Source organism: Gymnoscopelus braueri, assembly GCF_963280865.1.
Source record: "Gymnoscopelus braueri genome assembly, chromosome: 7".
In the NCBI taxonomy this organism is placed as follows: Eukaryota; Metazoa; Chordata; class Actinopteri; order Myctophiformes; family Myctophidae; genus Gymnoscopelus; species Gymnoscopelus braueri.
The window spans coordinates 45,459,545-45,480,212 of record NC_137608.1 but is presented as its reverse complement, the minus strand read 5'-3'; positions in this window follow the sequence as shown (position 1 = coordinate 45,480,212).

Here is a 20,668-nt window from a genome sequence, read left to right as displayed (position 1 = left end):
CCTTCGATTTAGTTTAATGTCCGGGACCTCCACCAAGACAGCCACACGTTAAGCTGTACCTATTATAGCCCATTCGTTTGCTTATTCTCTGTCTTCTTTTTCTGTTTGCCACCAGAAGGCAAATAGAGCTAATCATGTGGCACTGCATTCCTCCATGCCACTCTCCCAGCAGATGGGAGCTCCATGTGAGGCTTAACTAATCATAAACATGTAAATAATGCAGGAGCGCTCTGGCTGAGATGATGGCTTGATGGCTTGATGGAGGGAGGGGGGGGGGTGGGGGGAAGAGAGAGAGAGAGAGACAGAGAGACAGAGACAGAGAGAGGGGGGGGGGAGAGAGGGAGAGAGAGACAGAGAGAGAGAGAGAGAGAGAGAGAGAGAGAGAGAGAGAGAGAGAGAGAGAGAGAGGGGGGAGAGAGATAGATAGAGAGTGAGAGTGAGAGAGTGAGAGAGTGAGAGAGAGACAGAGAGAGAGAGAGAGACAGACAGACAGACAGACAGACAGACAGACAGACAGACAGACAGACAGACAGACAGACAGACAGACAGACAGACAGACAGACAGACAGACAGACAGACAGACAGACAGACAGACAGAGAGAGAGAGAGAGAGAGAGAGAGAGAGAGAGAGAGAGAGAGAGAGAGAGAGAGAGAGAGAGAGAGAGACAGAGACAGAGACAGAGACAGAGAGAGACACCCAAGCCACGTACTAGTCTATAGTATGCTAGCTAGAACATGCATGGCACAGGCCCTGAGTATATTCTAGGGGGAAATGCATCCATTTAAGTCATTTACATATTGATAGAGGTCACTGCCACTGTCGGCTAATCAAGACCCAGTGTTTGCACATGTGTCGCAATGAATGTTTACACCGCTGCAATGTTGAACACGAGTTTACCCCGAGCCCGTCGTGAGAGAGACGGTGCGGGAGGATGTCTACCGCTATTAAATTGGTTACTTAAGTGACGCATGGTGGAAGCATCTCTCGACAGACACCCCCCCCTCCCACCCATAACCGCCTTTTCCTGCTTATCAGCCGGTGTCTGCACAAGCAAGCGGAGCAGCCTTTTAGACTGCGTGAAAACAATATGCTCTCCGCCTAGACACAAATCATTAACTTTATCTCCAGGTGGTCCTTCCGAGCTCGTTGACTTTTATCTTCACATTTTTTCCAAGTAATTTGTTACCCTTCAAGTGAAATATCACCGATACGGAGGCGTGTTGTACAGCTCGACGTTCCCCCTCATGATGGAAGAGCTTTGAGCACATTTAGCAGGAAATGATTTGAAGGAGGAAACAGGGAAACTCTTTTTAATGCGCTGTCTCCTGTCGCCGCTGCCCCGGGCAGAAACCTCGGATTTAAACTTTTTATGTTTGTTTGTGTTTCCCCCCCCCGTAAATGTATGTCCTAGTTCGTCGTATATGACAGTGTCACGCAAAAGTAGCGAAAATAGCCGATCTACAAGCTCACAACACGCTGTGAGCTTGTAGATCTGCTGTTTTCGCTATATGTGAAACCTTTTTTTTGTGAAAGTGTCTATGGGTTTCATAGTATATTAACAAGAGCTACACAATTATACATTCGATCTATTGGAACACAGGTTCACATGGAATAAGCAAGGGATAATTGACGGTCATTATTGATAAATAAATCCCGACAGGGTGATTAGGCACAGACGCGTAGCGGAGGTGTCTAATCACCCTGAAGGGATTTATTTATCAATAATGACCGGCTACCCGTCAATTATCCCGCTTATTACACGGCTACTTAACCCATTAATACCTGGAACGCATCTGTGTCACTTTAGATTTCTTTGGCTATTCAAAAATAGCAGATATACAAGCTCATAGCGCGGCACCGAGTGCCGCGCTACGAGCTTGTAGATCTGCTATTTTTGAAAAATCTCGAATCTTTTTTTTTCATTTTTTTTTTCAAAAAACTGTTGGGATTTAGATTTTTTTAAAGAATCGCCTCAGGTCTTAATGGGTTAATACATAAATAAATAAATTGACCCAAAAGTAACAACAAAACGAAGTATTTCCTTGCTTACGGCAATGAAAGTATTCCATAAGTGTTGCGCTGGGCGGACACGGTCGCCTCGGAAAACAAGGAAGTGTAGTGGATCAAATAGAATACATGTTTGGTTACTGCATTGTCTACTTCTCACTTCAAATGTTTTCAAAAACATTCTTGAGAGCAATGTTTAGCTGTAAATGACATGGTGTGTTTGTTTACATGGCTGTCATGTTGGATACAGCATAAAATCAAGCAGCGCATCAGGTGCTCTGAGCCTTTGATTAGACAGCTGTCTGTTATTGAGCTCAGCGGTCATTATCCAGAAATAACACACCGCTGAATTCGGTGATTGACCAATCACAATCAAGCATTCAACCATGCCGTGTAATAAAACAAAATTAAATCTCTTGACTGAAACCTTGTCCTATCTGTTATTAGAGAAACAGCATGAAAGGAGCCCCCACCCACTCCACACACACACTAGTGCTCCGTTTCCTAAACAATTAAAGGTAGGGTAAGTGATTTTCTTTGGTTAAAATAAGTGTTAAATAGCTCTATATTCTGATAGTAGTCATTGCTATAGAGTGTCTGATCAGTAACAGGAGTCTCCATGTCTCTCCAGCTCTTTATAAAACAGAAAATGCATTTTTGTTTCAGTTTCAGTTTCATTTCCAATTTTATCCAATAAGGACAGAGAACTCAGTCAGGATACAGATTAAACAAGTGAAATTGGAAGTGATGACACTAAGAAATGAGCAGGCAAAATGGGAACTGGAACACTATAAAAATTAAGCTGATAAATGGCTACCCTCTTCTGATTGGCTGAAATATTGTCACCTACCAAAAAATGTATTTTCTGTTTATTAAAGAGCTGGAGAGACGGGGAGGCCCCTGTTACTGAACAAACACTCTATAGCAATGCAATGGTTACTGTCACAATATAGTGCTTTAACCTTTTAACAAAATACGTTTTGTTTTAACCAAAAAATATCACTTACCCTACCTTTAATACAATATGTAGAATTAAGATTTTTAGGTATTATGATTCTAAACCTATGCTCTTGCTGTTGGCTGGTTGGCCGTGCACACAGCCAACCAGTTGAAGAAATCCCAGACTGAGGCTTTAACCTTTGCTTTTATGAAATATCCGACACCATTAGGGTTTCATGGAAGACGCGTCTCAATGTATTCTACTGTTAGTTTGACCACTTGAAATACTCGGTGCCAGAAGTTTATTAAAACAGGGTACATCTAGTGCTGGCATTCTTACCATTTACGCCGCGCCGTTTACGGCTGTAGACTCCACGACGAGGACGCAGATGTAAACAAAGCCTGCGTGCACGATGGTGGAGGGTCCCGTCTAACGCCTGGAACAATAATATTTCTAACGCGATCCGCCATTGCAGAGTGATCGCCCACGTTAAAAAAGAAATGGAGATATGAAGCTTTTTCTCAAGGAGTTGTAATGGGTGCGAACGGGAGGTCGTTTATCTTTTTGGCATGGATCCATTTCCGTCCTCTCCTTCTTTCAAGCTCCGTGAATCATTCCAAAGTTGCGTTAGAGCGCCCCCACGTGGGGAAAAAAAATAAAAATAAAAAATCTCCTCACGGAGATCTCCGGTTATGGCAAAACCGGGAATTCCCGGTTTTGGCACTCGATGTGTTAAAATAAAACTGAAAATAGCCGATCTACGAGCTCACAACACGACGCAGATCTACAAGCTCACAACAGCGCGACGTGTTGCGAGCTCGCAGATCGGCTATTTTCAATGCGCGACATGCTTCCAAATGACTGAAAGCAGTCGTGGCGACTGAGAACTTCCTGGGTTCATTTTTACAATAACTGAAATGTAAAAATGTTGGAGATATGAGGTTTCCACCCGACAGCAATGCTATAACAGCTTAGTGGTAGACACAGCCATCTAGCACAGACAGCCACATCATTTTACCTGTCACATTTTATAGCGCTGATTTTGCATACGAATAATGTGAATTATTACATCAATAATGAATTTGTTTTCACAGTGCATGTCCAAAAGTATAATGTGTGACTACAAGCTATCCATCAGCTTTATGAAATTCTATGGTAATACACAATGGACAAATAAAGGTGCCAACTGGAGTTCTTTGGCATTCGGAGTGATGCTACAGAAGAATTATGGTTTTGAGGGCGTGAAGAATATTTCAAGGGCCTTCAACCACATAAAACAAGTTCCATCGATTCAAGCCAGAACACAATCGATTGATTATTAAAATAAACATGCTCTGATATACTGGGGATAAACCAGTTGGGAAATGCTGAATAGCAACACTTTTGGTAAACTTAATTTAGATGTAGTTAGTAGGCAAAGTAAGTACAATACTTAATATTTATACATGTATATTTATTCATTTAAAGGAAGACAAGAAAGAGATGTAGTTAGTAGGCAATGTAAGTACAATACTTAAGCTGCCATTATTAAAAAGTAGATACACATTTTATACACTTTTTAATCATTCAAACCGAGTACAAGCTTAAACAATGTCATTAGTGTTTTAAGTCGTATAATCTCATCTCACACAGGTAAGATTCTGGGGGAATAATAATATTGCATAAAAACAAAATGTCCTCAAATCTCTTTCAGTGCAGGCTGCTTTGTTAATGCGGAATGTGGTTATGAAAGTTAATGAAACCTAGGATGCGCGAGAGAGAGTGAAGGCAATGACCCGGGTAGGTAAACGGCTTTTGAGGGATGATGTTTTGGTCCAAGGACGACACACTGATGGAGGGCAAGTAACAGCTCCTTTGAAAATGAAGCACTCTGCTTTTCCCTTGAAGAAAATAGAATGTCGCCTTCTTTGAGAGAGACCTGTAGCTTGAGGTTGATTGGATTGGACTATATATATATATCGGGATTCGGGCGGTGTCTGTGGAGGAAAAGCCTTTTGAAGGATACTTTTTTATTTGTGCACGGTTGTCACACACCAAAAATAGCTGATCAAAACGCATTGCGCTGTGAGCCACAACATGATAACATTGTTTCGGACCAGTTTCTCACCAATTTGGTGATCAAAACCTTGACATCATAAAAGAAAACAAAGTTATCACCTATACAACACCCACCTGGACCCTCTACCTCGGAAGGCAGTGCACTGAAAGAAGTCAATGACTTTAAATACCTGGGCTCATGGGTCAACTCGACAGAACAAGACCTTAAAAGTGAGGAAAGCGCTGGCATGGAGGGCTCTGCATGGCATGGCCAGTGTGTGGAAGTCCAAACTTGTCCCCATAATCGCCAGAGGAAACGTTGTCGCTGTACATTTCTCCAGAAACGTTCAATTGACGACGTTTCTGGACCACAAAAACGTTACATTGAGCCATGGCTTGTGAGCTTGTAGATCGGCTATTTTCAAACAGCCAAAGTTTAAATAGGGCTGAAGTGCTTAATGTATGTTTTGTAATAATGATCAAAATCTACAAAGTAACTATAGTAACTAAAGTTGCCAAATAACTGTAGTGGAGTAAGTACAATATTGGCCTCTGAGATGTAGTGGAGTAGAAGTAAAAGTATTGGAAATTGGAAATACTCAAGTAAAGTGAAAGTACCTCAACATTTTACTCAAGTACAGTACTTGTGTAAATGTATTTAGCTACTTTCCACCACTGCCGAGAACAACCCAGAGAGAGAGACATAAGCTAACTTTAAAAAAAAAACATTTAGAGGTGAGACAATTGTCAATAGTATTACGGGGACAAAAGCAGAAGGCAGATTAAATGTGGCTCCAAAGCACAGAAGCAGGCTGTTGATTTATTGCACAACACTTTGCAAAGCATCTTTTATCCACAAGAAGCCTCGCCTCCCCATTCGGGGAATTTAGGCGAACATTTGGAGAAAGTAGGCAAACATTTGGCGAAAATAGCAGACTGACAAGCTCGCCATATGCGTCGCTACACAACACAATTGTGAGCTTGTAGATCTAGCCATTTTCAGCAAAGAGATTTGGTTGTGAAAGGGGAAACGAGGAGGGGACCAAAGTATTTAGACCCCTGGGGGTATATATATAAAGTATATAGGGCTTAAGTGGTTAAAATCAGTTCATCTATTAATGACGTATAGTAGATTTCCAGATAGAGCTGTCTAGACTTCAGTCTCCGGGACGAGGTGGGGGGGGAATGTTTGTGGCCAGGAAACATGAATGTTTGATAAGAACGTGCCCCCACTCTGTGCCTATCCTGTATATTCCATGAACTGGGGGGGAAGTTCTAATGGATTCTAAACCTAAGATTGTAATACCTCCACCGCCTCCTCCTCCTGTAAATGGAGCTAGGGTTAATGGACCAAATAATCAGTTACACTCAGTCATACAAGCCTCGTGAGTGGCAGGTCAGCACGCGGATTAAGGGGAGCCGACTGCAATCTGGTGGGCTACTGTTTTTTTTTTTACTGGGATGGAAGAAGAAATACTCTGTTACAAGTAAAATGCCTGTAATTCAGGGCATCTAATTACAGTGCCAGAGTAAAAGGTAAAAGCAAAAATAGCAGATCTACAAGCTCACAATGCGTCGACGCATTGTGAGCTTGGAGATCTGTTATGTTTGAACAGCAGAAGTCTAAAATAGGGCTTAATTGGTTAATGTGATATATGTTTCAAATAAATGTTTCAAATAATTATAGTGGAGTAGAAGTATGAAGTAATGAAAAAAGGAAATTCACAAGTAAAGTAAAAGTACTTACAGTAGTTGCTTACCACCACCACATGTTTAGACAGTTCCCACTGATGTGATCAAATGGTATATAAACACCCCATATATAGCAGTAGTTCTCAAACCTTTTAGTACCAAGGACCCCCAAATTGATATATTTGGCTGCAGACCCCCATCTGAAAAGGTTTTGTGCCAGGGACCCCCAGAACAGAAGATGTGGTAATTATTTTAAAATTATTAACACAAAAATAGCAGATATACATTGCAGCACGGCACTAAGTGACGCGCTGTGAGCTTGTCTATCTGCTATTTTTGAATAGCCAATGTATAAATGGATAAAGTGGTTAAAATTATTGTGATGCTGTATTAACACATTATGCTGGAAACCCCCCAAGGACCCCTGGGGGTCCCCGGACCCCACTTTGAGAACCAACGCCATATACTGTAGAACTAAAGGGCAAACTGGGTCAAAATGTGTAAGCCGTGATTTGCAGCCGGCAGGACCCGAGGAAGCTGCGGGGAGGAAATATAGCATTTGTATGACAACACGGTGCAACTTGTCACATTTGTGGTGAAGAAGTGAAAGTGTTTTTGGAGGTGCACTCTATGGCGGCCCCTCAACGTGCCATTCCAATTTGGGGTTGAAAGGTTGGACTTATCGGTCCAGTGGTTTCCGAGATTAGCGCACACAAGACACACAGACTCACACACACACACACACACACACACACATTTTAACCATTTATTTATGTTTATTTATGAATTCATACAGGGACACAAAGGCAGTAAGGTTACATTCACAAAATCATGGCACATGTCTTCATGATACAATAGGCATGTCACTTAAGACAGTACTCTATGGGTATAAGTAGCGGCGTCTCTGCCATATATGGCGGCTGCCAATTATGGCAGAGACAGCACAATATTTTGCCAGCCTTTTTGGGCATCCAAGTTGTTGAAACCCTCTAACAACTAGTCTGTGGGTATGTCCCAGGCTGCCAAAGATAAAAACAAATAGTCTGCACACACACACGCGCACGCACACACACACACACACACACACACACACACACACACACACACACACACACACACACACACACACACACACACACACACACACACACACACACACACACACACACACACACACACACACACACACAAAAATGAAAGGTAGGCTACAGTTATGGTTACATTACAAAATCATGGCATGTGTCTTCATGACATAATAAACATGTCACTCAGTACTTTAAGTAGCAGCGTCGCCACATATGGCGGAGGCTTCCTCTGCGCTAGGGTCAAAGGTGAAGGCTATCTCTAATACAGACACTTCTCTGGACTCTTCATCAACCACAACAACATCTGGTGTGTTAGCTATCAAAGAAGTAACAATGTCTGCATGGGTTATCACAGAGATGAAACAATGTTTGTACATTCTCACTGAGGATGCATGACATTTTGATATCTCCTTGAGCAATGAGTTCCACTGTTCTGTCATGACGTGCTATGTACATCCCTTTGTATGCATAACAGCCATTCAAGATGTGCGACAGCTGTTTCAGTGACCTGTTCTGTGGCGTGGTGCAAGCAATGAGGGACCTGAGTCGTGGGGAACCAGAGGGAAAGGTTGAGTCTGGTGGGGAAATTATTTACTTAAGTAAAAGTATCAATACTGCAATATAGAAATACTCTGTTACAAGTAAAAGTCCAGAATGAAAAATGTACTAGAGTAAAAGTAGAAAAGTATTGGCATCGAAATGTACTTAAAGTACCAAAAGTAAAAGTACTAAAATATTTGAAAATAGCAGATCTAGATCAGCTATTTTCAAATAGCCTATGTATAAAATAGGTCTAAAGTAGTTAATGTATGTTTTATAATGTAATCATTTATATCTGCAAAGTAACTAGTAACTAAAGTTTTCAAATAATTGAAGTGGAGTAAAAGTACAATATTTGCCTCTGAGATGTAGTGGAGTAGAAGTAAAAGTATAGACAATTGGAAATACTCCGGCAAAGTAAAAATACCACAAAATTGTACTTAAGTAAATGTACTTAGTTACTTTAAACCACTGGGAATGAGTGTGAGACAGAGTGGTCAGTAAAGGGAAGGCATGGGAGTTTCCCCTGGAGTTTTAGTCCAGTCCAGTCCAGTCCAGTGTTGTTGTAGATCCATGTGGACTCGCCTGGCACCTGTAGCTGTTAGCAGGTGACTGTGACCAGCATATACTGTAGGTGACTGCTGCCTTGACCTGGACGAGGGGGTCATATTATATGTCCCAGAGTCAGACCGCACCCACTTCAGGGACACTCCAGTGCGGACACAGAGGTCGTTCAGATCTGGCCAATCTGACCAGACCCCAAAACCAGCGAAACAGGGTGTCAAGTCTCCCACCGGGTTTCCTCCTGAATTCAAGGAAGTGGGGCTCTGACTCCCTGGCTAGTGTGGGACCTTAACACATTGATTGCCTAGATCGCATATATGCGTTCTTTCAAATCCATCGCTTGATTGCCGCAATTCAAAAGATTGCATACATGCGTTCTTTTGAATTTTCATTGTTTCATCTGTGATCGCGCTGTTCTGTGAATTCTTCATCATCAGTTTCGCTTTCTGTTTAGTTCACACTCACCGAGTTCCGGATTCATGATGCAGATTCCGTTTCCGGTTCTCGGAAGGCCTTTTTTAGGCATTTTAGGCGAGAATAGGGAAAAACACGTTTTTTCACACGGTATAAAAAACTAACGGAGAGCTCCAGTTCTATTTTCTTTAGTCTGGATGACGAACAGCCATCGTCGTCGTGTATCACATCGAACTGAAGCCCGATCGGCAATCTGCGAAAACGTCACATCTGGTTATGACGTATGGACTGTTTGAGCCTGTTTGGGGGGGGGTCGAGCGAGTGAGCGAGTGATCAAGGTGTCGATCTGCTGCTCTCTGCTGGTCGATCTGTCGTATGTGTTTAAAACCGCAGCCAGACACACTATTTGAATGAAACATTACAAAATAACAACAAACAAAAAACACGAAAATCGCTGGCACAGGGGTGAGTACATTATGAATAAACTCTGGCAGTCAATGTGTTAATATCTCCTTAGGTCCAGGAACAGGGAGGATCGAGCCAGCTCCCTAACATCCTTGTCATTGTTGTTGGGCATTTTCAGGCGGGTGGGAAATCCTCATGCTGTTGTATATCCATTCCGTGTTTTGCACCCCCAGCCCTCCCTCCCTCCCCCCCCCCCCCCCCCCCCCACACACACAGGCAAAACATAAACTCCACTTTGTGACCTTTCGGCCTGGTGCAGATAATAAATACAATATTTATCATCCAGCTCCTAGCATAGAATCTAACTTTTGGAAACTGCATAACACTGGTTGAAAAAGTAATGGGATACAGTGAGATGGACACTAAAACACTAAAACAAAATTGCATACAAACCGGAGAAAGTAGAACTCCGGTGGCAACAGTAGACACAGTGTTATAAGATGACTAATTAAAGACCATAAAACAATGTAATGTAGCAGAGAGCCCAGAAGCCTAACATCTCCCTATAGGTCAAGGGGGGGATTCCACTTTGGATGAATGGTTTGGTTCAATGCAATAACGTAAAGAAGAGCACAGTATATGGCCAGGCTCTTGAGAGCTCAGGGAATGGAAAATAAATAACAAAACAAAAAAGAATTGAACACAAAAGCAGCTGCCAAGCCAGTCCAAGACCTGAGCTCCAGCCTCCTCGAGTCCCAGGTGTGTGGCTGACTATCAAAGTAAGCACAGTAACACACACGCACGCACGCACACACACACACACACACACACACACACACACACACACACACACACACACACACACACACACACACACACACACACACACACACACACACACACACACACACACACACACACACACACACACACACACACACACAGCAAGAATAGTAGTGCTTTTAACAAGTTTGACTTAACCCACTCAATCCAGAAACGCATGCATTTTAGATGTCTTTGGCTATTCAAAAATAGCAGATATACAAGCTCATAGCGCGGCACGTTGCTATAACATCAGTGGTTCTCAAACGTTTTTCATGTCAAGGACCCCCAAAATTATATGTATTTGTCCGCGGACCACCCCCCCCCCCCCCCCCCCCCCACCACCCCATCTCAAACAATTTTGTTCCAGGGACCCACAGGAGCAAAGATTTGAGTTAAAAATGTGTATATATTCAAAGATTTGCAAAAAGTTTCATTTTTTTTTTTTTTAATAGCGCAACTTCGGCACTCGGTGCCGCGCTCTGAGCTTGCATATCTGCTATTTTTGAATAGCCAAATAAATCTAAAGGGAGACACATGCGTCCCCGGATTGAATGGGTTAAATCAGAGAGATTGAGAGATAACCAGATTAAAGGCAGTTCCACATGGCATTGATCCGTACAAGCCATTATTCTTATGTACCAAAATGATCATTCAAACTGATAATCATTATCCAGCAAAAAGGTTATTAGTGGAGTGAGTGAGTCATCTTTTTTTTTCTTTCTAAAATTAAACAGACTGTGTAAAAGCAATGTTATTTTGTCAACCAAAGGAGTTAATGGACCAGATGTAAAGAACAAACATAATACTTTTAGCAGTTAATTTGTTTTGTGAGATGAGATGCCAATTAGTGTTTGTTTGCATTCTACATCAACCACTCAAGTAAATCTCAAGATCACCATCCAGACTCACAACCACAAACAGCTTAAATACAATTGAAAGAGTAGAATTGTGGCATTGCCTTTATTTACACAGCCTTAAAGGAGAATTCCAGTCATTTTAGATGTTTGCTTTGATGTATCGCTAAGTAATCACTCACCAACATACAAAGGGCTGTTGAATTTTTCCAGAGAAGCCCCTGTTGTCCATTGTGGAGACCCCTTCCACTGGCATAATGGAGTAATCGCCTATTTTAGCAGCTCCAAAGTTCGTTTTTTTCACTAATCCTCATTATGCAGTGTACTGACACTCAAACATGCACTGAATGTCCCTTATGAGCTGCCGTTCATGCAGAACAATGTGAAGCTAGTCCTCTGTGTTGCCAGATTATGTGAGAGAAACAAGCAACCAGCTCCATGTCGTTCTGCATGAACGGCAGCTCATAAGGGACATTCAGTGCATGTTTGAGTGTCAGTACACTGCATAATGAGGATTAGTGGGGAAAAAAACGAACTTTGGAGCTGCTGAAATAGGCGATTTTTGTTTATCCGCATTACTCCATTATGCCAGTGGAAGGGGTCTCCACATGGACAACAGGGGCTTCTCTGGAAAAATTCAACGGCCCTTTGTATGTTGGTGAGTGATTAGCGACACATCAAAGCAAACATCTAAAATGACTGGAATTCTCCTTTAACAAATAGACTGAAAAGAAAAGTGTTTTCCTTGTGCCGTGAGGGCTTCAGCTTTATCATCCGCAATACACCATTATAAGCACAAAAGATGCTTGATCGGACCGGAATGATGATACATGGCCGTTCTGGATTAATCAGCTACAATAATCATATTTCCTCAGACACTGTGAAGCAATGCCACGGCTCTGGCTCATCAATGCATATTGTGGGATGAGTTATCGAGTCCAGCAACTGCAAAGTGGAAATGTAATATTTTCCAATCAGAAGGCATTTCATTTGACTGGACATGGAGTGGGTGAAAAATGGTGTGCTGAAGGTATGAAGGAAGATAACTAAAGAAGGTGATAATGACTATGACCGCACCCGATAATGATAAATATACAAAGAGAAAAGATAGGGAAATCAAATTATTCCTTAACCCATTCAATCCATGCAGGGATGCATCTCTGTCATTTTAGATGTCTTTGGCTAGTCAAAAATAGCAGATCTACAAGCTCATAGCGCTGCACCGAGTTGGTTGCGAGTTTGTAGATCTGCTATTTTTGAAAAATCGTGAAAATGTGTGCAAATCTTTGAATATATATATTTCTAAAGCGAACATTTGTAACTCAAATCTTTGCTTCTGGGGGGTCCCTGGAACAAAATATTTGTTCGCTTTAATAAAATACATATTTAAAGATTTGCACAAATCTTCACTATTAGATAAAAAAAATAGCCTAAGAAATCTAAAATGACAAGAGATGTGTTCTCGGATTGAATGGGTTAACAGACAACAATTTGTCTAGAAGGACAACATAATATAGGTCTATATGTGAAAATAGCAACATTCCATACAAACAATCGAGGCAGTTAGGAAAATCCAAGAGCAGGGTTTCAACCTCCTTTTCGAACGCCTTTGAAGGTTGAAAACGGCAATGTGAAATCTTGTAAATCTTCGCTCCTGTGTGTTAAACTGTTCCATGATGGCAAACCATGATGCTGTCGTGCACAAAAAGGTTATTTCAAGGCCATTCCTTCCACGTTTACCATCCTACGCACAGCGGAACGGCCCTGATCCTGTGAGCGAGCCACGAGAGAGAGAGAGGGGGGGACACAATGTGCGTGGCCACGAGGCCGCGAGTACGGCGCACCCTGTGGTCATCGATAAACTCATTTGCATTGCTTATACCATGTTGGCCCCCCTGCCCCCCCGGTCACATTAGCATATCACAGGTTGGAGGCAATGCCGGCAAAGCCATGACACATCGATACGTCCTTTGTAGCCAGCTTGAATGGGACCCCGTATATCCTGCACAGTGTAACCTTTAAGACCTAGAACGCATCTGTGTCATTTTAAGATTTCTTTGGCTATTCAAAAATAGCAGATCTACAAGCTCAGAGTGACGCGCTATGAGCTTGTACATCTGCTATTTTTGAAAAATCTTTGAATATATTGTTTTTTTTAAAGTGAACATTTTTTAACTGTTACAACTTCTGGGGGGTCCCTGGAACAAAATATTTTGAGATGGGGGTCCGCGGCCAAATACATATCATTTCGGGTGGTCCTTGACATGAAAAAGTTTGAGAACCACTGATTATAGAAACATACGTACAAAAAACTGTTAGGATTTGGAAGACATTTTGTAGAATCCCCCCCCCCATTGCTTTTGAAATAATATTATAAAGATTTGCACAAATGTTCACGATTTTTCAAAAATAGCAGATATACAAGCTCATAGCGCGGCACTCGGTGCCGCGCTATGAGCTTGTAGATCTGCTATTTTTGAATAGCCCAAAAAAATCTTAAAAAGACACACAGACAGACGCGTTCTCGGTCTTAAAGGGCTAACAGGTGGCAGCAGCCCAACGAAAATAACGGCAAGAAAGGGCAGGCGTCAGAGGTGAGTAATTAATTTTCTTGACAGGGTCGTGCCGAGATTTCCTCTTCCACCGCCTCAGTGCTGACACTGAAGGGGAAGAACTAGGCGCTTACATGCCTACATGTATGTTGCACCCAGTGGTGGACAAAGTGCTCAACCCCAGTACTTAAAGGGATATTTCACCCCCAAAATGATTTTTTTTTCTATCGATTAGTCACCCCATGGAGACATGAATTCATGGATATTCTTTTGTTTTTGTCGCATTCCTAAGCCAATAACTTGATGACCAGCAGTCATGACCTGCGGTTCCGGTAGGAGACACAAAGAGTCTCCTTTGTGTTTCCTACCGAAACCACTGCCTACCAGTCCGCTGGTCATCAAATGATCGACTTAGGAATGCGACAAAATGTGTGTGCGTGCACATGCTCCTGATAAAAAAAAGGGGTTGCACGGCATGTTACCGCGTCCCATGACCAATGCATCCCTGATAATGAGTACTTTTACTTTTGGTACTTTAAGTACATTTTGAAGCCAATACTTTTGTACTTTTACTCAGGTACTTTGCGACAAAATCTAAAGAATATGCATGAATTCAAGTCTCCATGGGGTGACTAATCGATAGATTTTGGGTGAAATATCCCTTTAAGTCAAAGTATTCAAAAGTACATGCTTTTAAAGTATACATTACAATGTGCATTTTCTTTTTTACTATCAACGCATTTGTGTATTGAATTGTCAATAAAAAAAACATAAAAAATCTCACAAGCTAAAACATGCCGCAATGAGTCGTGAGCTTGTAGACTTTTGTGAGCCTGCAGGCTTGTAGTTTTGACTTGTAGGAGTCAAGTAATATTTGTCTGTGAAATGTAGTGGAGTGAAAGAAAAAAATGCAAATACTCCAGTAATGTACCTCGTTACTGTCCATCACTGTCTCCATGCCAATGTTGCACCCTAGCCCCGCTATATTATGTGTCTAATTTCGGCAATGAGTCAAAACTCAGCACAACAGACCCTGGACAAGAACTGCAGCTGAAGGTACCGTATGTAAGTCTACGCGGAAACACAGGAAGTATCACCCAAGGAAGATACGTTGATGCAGTGCATATCTGTGTACAGTCCCATGGACATGAAAACCGGGTCATGATTGGTTTAAAAAGACAGCTTCTTGGGGAAGTACATACAGTAAAATGAAAGTCCCCTATACGCTTGGGGCTGTGTACTATGCCGAATTGACCCGTTTAATTATTTATTTTTAATCACAGCAAAAATGATCTTGATCCACTTGATCCATGATGGGATTCAACACTCTGGTTGATGAAGCAATTATCAAAAGGTCACAAACGTACTTAGTCGAATAAAGAATGCAATCAAGCGACAATTAGCGCAATAATGTTGGTACATGGAGAGTTAATGGCTCCTATATTAAATAATTGTGCGTGAGTCAGGTGCTGGAGTACTGGGGCTGAGTGAGAGTCGCCTCCCCCTCATTATCAAACCTATTTAGCATTCTCCTCTGATGTTATGTTTTGTTTTGGGGGGCACTCGGTACTACGAGTCAGTGGCTAAAGATGCTTGCTGTGACTTGCTGGACGTGGCAACAGCCAACGTATGGCGGCCATGAGAAATGTGATGTGTATTCCGATAGCAGTGGTGTAAAGTAACTAAGTGCATTTACTCAAGTACTGTACTTAAGTACACTTTTGAGGATTTTTTTGCTTTACTCGAGTATTTCCAATTTTCAGTACTTTTACTTCAAACTACTCTACTACATCTCAGAGGCAAATATTATACTTTTACTCTACGCTACAATTATTTGAAAACTTTAGCTACAAGTTACTTTGTAGATTTAGATTATTATTACAAAACATACAGTAACCACTTCAGCCCTATATACATTTCGGCCATTTGAAAATAGCCGATCTACAAGCTTGTAGATCTGCTAAAGATTTGTATACAATTGAATACTTGAAATGGGACATTCTGCATAATGAGCAGTGTTGTATTGGTGATTTTGTTAGTGGTGGGAGTCTATTTTAATGACGTCACGCGCACATGGCTTAACACCTAAACTACAGGTCACACAATGGACAATTGATATGCATCTAGGCTCATTCCTATGTTCATTCATGCTGGTGTGACAGCCGACAGTCGGGAGCCTTTGTAAACTTTGTTGAGGTGTGAATTAAGGGTTGTTTTAAATCGATGTGTGTGCGTACACATGCACATGCTCCTGATAAAAAAAGGGGTTGCACGGCATGTTACCGCGTCCCATGACCAATGCATCAATGATAATGAGTACTTTTACTTTTGGTACTTTAAGTACATTTTGAAGCCAATACTTTGGTACTTTTACTCAAGTACATTTTGAATTCCGGACTTTTACTTGTAATAGAGTATTTCTATATTGCAGTATTGATACTTTTACCACCGTCCAACACTACGTAGTATGTAGTCCAACTACATTCTAACTACCTGAGACCAATTAAAAAAGAACCCCATACGTGCTACTTCAAATCTCCCTCTGAATTTTATGTAAATGTGTCTCGGCAGCAATAATTTGAACATGGCGCAGGGGACTTAAGAGACAGCTAGGTGTTTCATACATTACCATATTAAGAGGATTATCATCACTAGGCAGATAAACAAGACAAGCCGAGAGGGATGTGGCAGGCTTATCTGCAGCAAACACAGAATGTATGCAATCCGTGTACTTTAGCACCTGTCTTTTAAAGGCATATTTTTCACCTTGGTTATGAAATCATCGTGGTGCTGTTGTTGTTGTTTTTTGGGGGACTTTTAAGCTATAAGTGCATGGCGGGACAACTTTCTGATGAGGTAATTGCGCTGGCTAAAGGAGGCTAGAAAATATAATGATCCCCAGCTCCTTTAGCCCAATAAGACCGGGAACTGACTATTCAAAAATAGCAGATATACGAGTGCCGCGCTACGAGCTTGTAGATATGCAAAAAAAAAAAAATCAGGAAAATGTGTGCAAATCATTGAATATATACATTTTTAAAGCGAACATTTTTAACTCAAATCTTTGCTTCTGGCGGTCTCTGGAAAACAATATTTTGAGATGGGGGTCCGCTGCCAAATACATATAATTTTGGGGGTCCTTGACATGAAAGAAATTTGAGAACCACTGATTATAGCGACAGTTTTGTCAAAAAATGATTTAGAAGACATTTGTGGAACCCCCAGAAGCAAAGATTTTAGTTAAAAATGTTCGCTTTACAAATATATATACATTCAAAGATTTACACACATTTTCAAGATAAGAAAAGAAAGAAGCAGATCTACAAGCTCGTAGCGCCGCACTCTGTGCCGTGCTAGGTGCTTGTATAACTGCTATTTTTGCCAAATAAATCTTAAAAATGTGTTCCCGGTCTTACTGGATTAATCTATTGAGGGAACTTGCCTTCCTTTTTTTGATCTATATTCTAATAATTGCTGGAATGACTCCCCCCCCTCCTCCTCGTGCCCCCCCACCCACACTATAATATGCCACATCGAAGGTTTCAAAAAGTAACTTGTGAGCTACCATGTGAGCAGCATAATGTAATTGGTCCAATATCTGTCTGCTCTGGGAGTCATGTGCGTGTGGGGGGAATTAAGGGGGATCTGCGTTGGCTCGTGGCACGCGGCTGTATCTTTTTGACAGCTATGCAGACCCTAGCCCTCTTCCTCCTCCTCCCCCGTCTGAAGCACTCTCCTCTCCACCACAGATCATTTTTTTGCATTCATGCCGCATAATGCGTTTGAGCTGAGCACCACTGAGAGTTTCCATCTTCATCATGGGGGCTTGGGTCGGGCGGAGGAGACGACGCAGGATGCATGGGAATTACGGCCTGCCTCTCTTGACCCCATCTGAGGCCCTGGGAGAGTTCTACCCCCCCCCCCCCCCAGGAGGAGAGGTATCGCTGCTTGAAATCCTTGTTTTTTTGCGGGCAGGTCGGCCTTCATGTGCATGTAAATGCAAAATCCCTGGTCACAGCGCTTTTATTGGATATGCAAAATATGTATGATTAGTCAGTCATTGCTGGTTAGCTGCTCATTAAACACACACATTGCTGGTCTATCGACGTGGGAGGATGTAGATTGAATATTTCAGATATTACCATTTACAATAAATAAATAGGGATGCCGGGCTGGAAGTAGTTAATCTATCCATTTTGGGAGCAGTGGTGGAAAAAGTATTCAAATTTTTAAGTTAAAGTATCAATACGGCAATGTAGAAATACTCCGTTACAAGTAAAGTATTGACTTAAAAATGCACTTAAAGTACCAAAAAAATTAATTAATTATGCAGAATGTCCCATTTCAAGTTTTCAAAATGTATACAAATCTTTTGAAAAAAAGCAGATCTAAAAGCTCACAACGCGTCGCAACACGTTGTGAGCCTGTACATTGGCTATTTTCAAATAGCCAAAAATATAAATTAAGTGGTTAACGTATGTTTAGTAATGATAATCTGAATCTACAAAGTAACTATAGTTACTAAAGTTTTCAAATAATTGTAGTGGAGTTAAAGTACAACATTTGTCTCTGAGATGTAGTGGAGTAGAAGTAAAAGTACAGAAAACTGGAAATACTTCAGTAAAGTAAAAATACATAAAAAATGTACTTAAGTACAGTACTTGAGTAAATGTACTTAGTTACTTTCGACCACTGTTTGTGAGTGTCTCGTACGTGCAGTACACTGGGCAAACTTTTTTGAGTCTGTACCATTTTGGGAGAAGGGTTGATTGATACCTCAGCTTAAACAACGAGGGTAAAGTGCACTGCCAATATAATTGCAGTAAAGGAGACCTTTCTCACCTTTCTCTCGCAACCTTTTGGCACCTCATGCGACAAGCCAGGAGGAAAAAAAAGTCTGTAAAAACCACTGCCAGTGTCTCTGACCTCCCTGAGCCAGAGACGTTTCACGGGTCTCACTCTCGCCCCGAGCCCAGTGGGCATGGCTATCTTATCGCCACAGGCAACCTGGAGAGATGAATACCGAAATGGAAAAGACTGGAGGGGGGATGGAGGTGGGTGGAGGGGGGATGCAATGAAACGTAGTGCGCGAGAGACAGAAGTTGATGTGGAGAGTGAGATGGCGAGTGAGAGAGAGGGAGAGAGAGAGAGAAAGAGAGAGAGAGAAGTGGTAGGTGGGGAGAGAGAAGGACTTGGCAGCCAACCAACTGGATCATTACCTTCTGCTGCACAAATGTGATGTAGTGGAGAGGGTGAAACTGATAGTTTGGAAATGAGAAGAGTGCGCTGGACTGATACTTAATCATTATAGCCACTGCACCATGGCAGATAGTGGCTCTGGGCTTCAAGGTGTTCCCCCCCCCCCCCGATGTTCACTGGAACAGATCGACAAGCTTGTTCTGTGCGACTAAAGGGGAGGAGGAGGAGTGTGGCATGAAGCGATTAAAAAAAAACACACGGCCCACTTTGTAACTGTCCGGCGAGCACTTAGGCCAAGCGAGAAAATGTTTGTCCTGCTCACCAAAACAAAACTTTAGTTGTATTCAGTCGTGTTGATCACAAACAGAAAAAAACAAAAGCATGAATGCATGCTGCTCTGGTGCTTTTACATCGACTGCCTGATCGTCACCCTCCCTACATTTACAGATGTCCCCGACCCCCCCCCACACACACACGCATTCCCTTCACTGGCTTCCTGTTAGGCCTCTTCCTTCCTTCACAGGTGCTACCAATGATACTAATGAAGGCTCTGTTCCGTTTAGTGTAGCACAGTGGTTCTCAAACCTTTTAATTTCAGGGACAATCATAACTCTGAGACTGTACGAATGGAACCAAATGGACCCGTAAGGGTCCATTTGGTTCCATTCGTACACTCTCAGAGTTACACACCCGTAAGGGGCCATTTGGAACACCTTCAAGGAACCACGAGGGGTCCCTGGACCACACTTTGAGACCTTTGAGACCCACTGGAGTGTTTCCAGTGAGCCAACATGCACAATATCAGAACCCTGACTCTGTTTGACCAGAATGGAGCAGAGCCTTCATTAGTATCATTGGTAACACCTACCACCTATGAAGGAAGTATAGGAAGAGGCCCAATTTCTTTCCAATATGGCTGCTGTGCATAGAGCCTATCAAGGTCTATGGCACGCCTCTTACATTCACGACACGATCCAATCCTACACAACCACTAGCTAACACAAGACGTCTGTCTGTCTGGCTTCCCTACGACACCCTGTCCAGTGCTGCAAGCATCCTAAACGCTTCTCCCTCCTGGCTCCCAAGCTGTGGAGTGACCTCTGAAGTCAGGACTGCATATGCTCACTCCCCATGTCTATTAGTCTTATTGCTGCAATGACGAGGAGCCGAAACCTAATAATTGTTATCTCGTATTACTGTATCTTAAATATTTGTATTATTTGCTTTCCAAAATTTGTATCCCACGATTTTTTCACCCAGTGCCAATTGCCTAAGCTGCAATCCTGGGCGCTACTCTCCCTCTGCCAGCCTGGGGAGAGCCCCAAACTGAGCTCATGCTTCCTTCAATGCATGAGGAGTGAGCATGAGGAGTGAGCAGGCCGCTTCTTATCACCTGATCTTTAACTGATCTACTGTGTCTCTACTAATTATTATCATGCAATTTATTACAGATCCATCTCTCATACCCTGTGTTAACGATTAACAAAAGGGCTATGAGCATTTTCAGTCGTTTACAGAGCATAATGTTTAACCCCTTTTGGGCGGGAACCCCT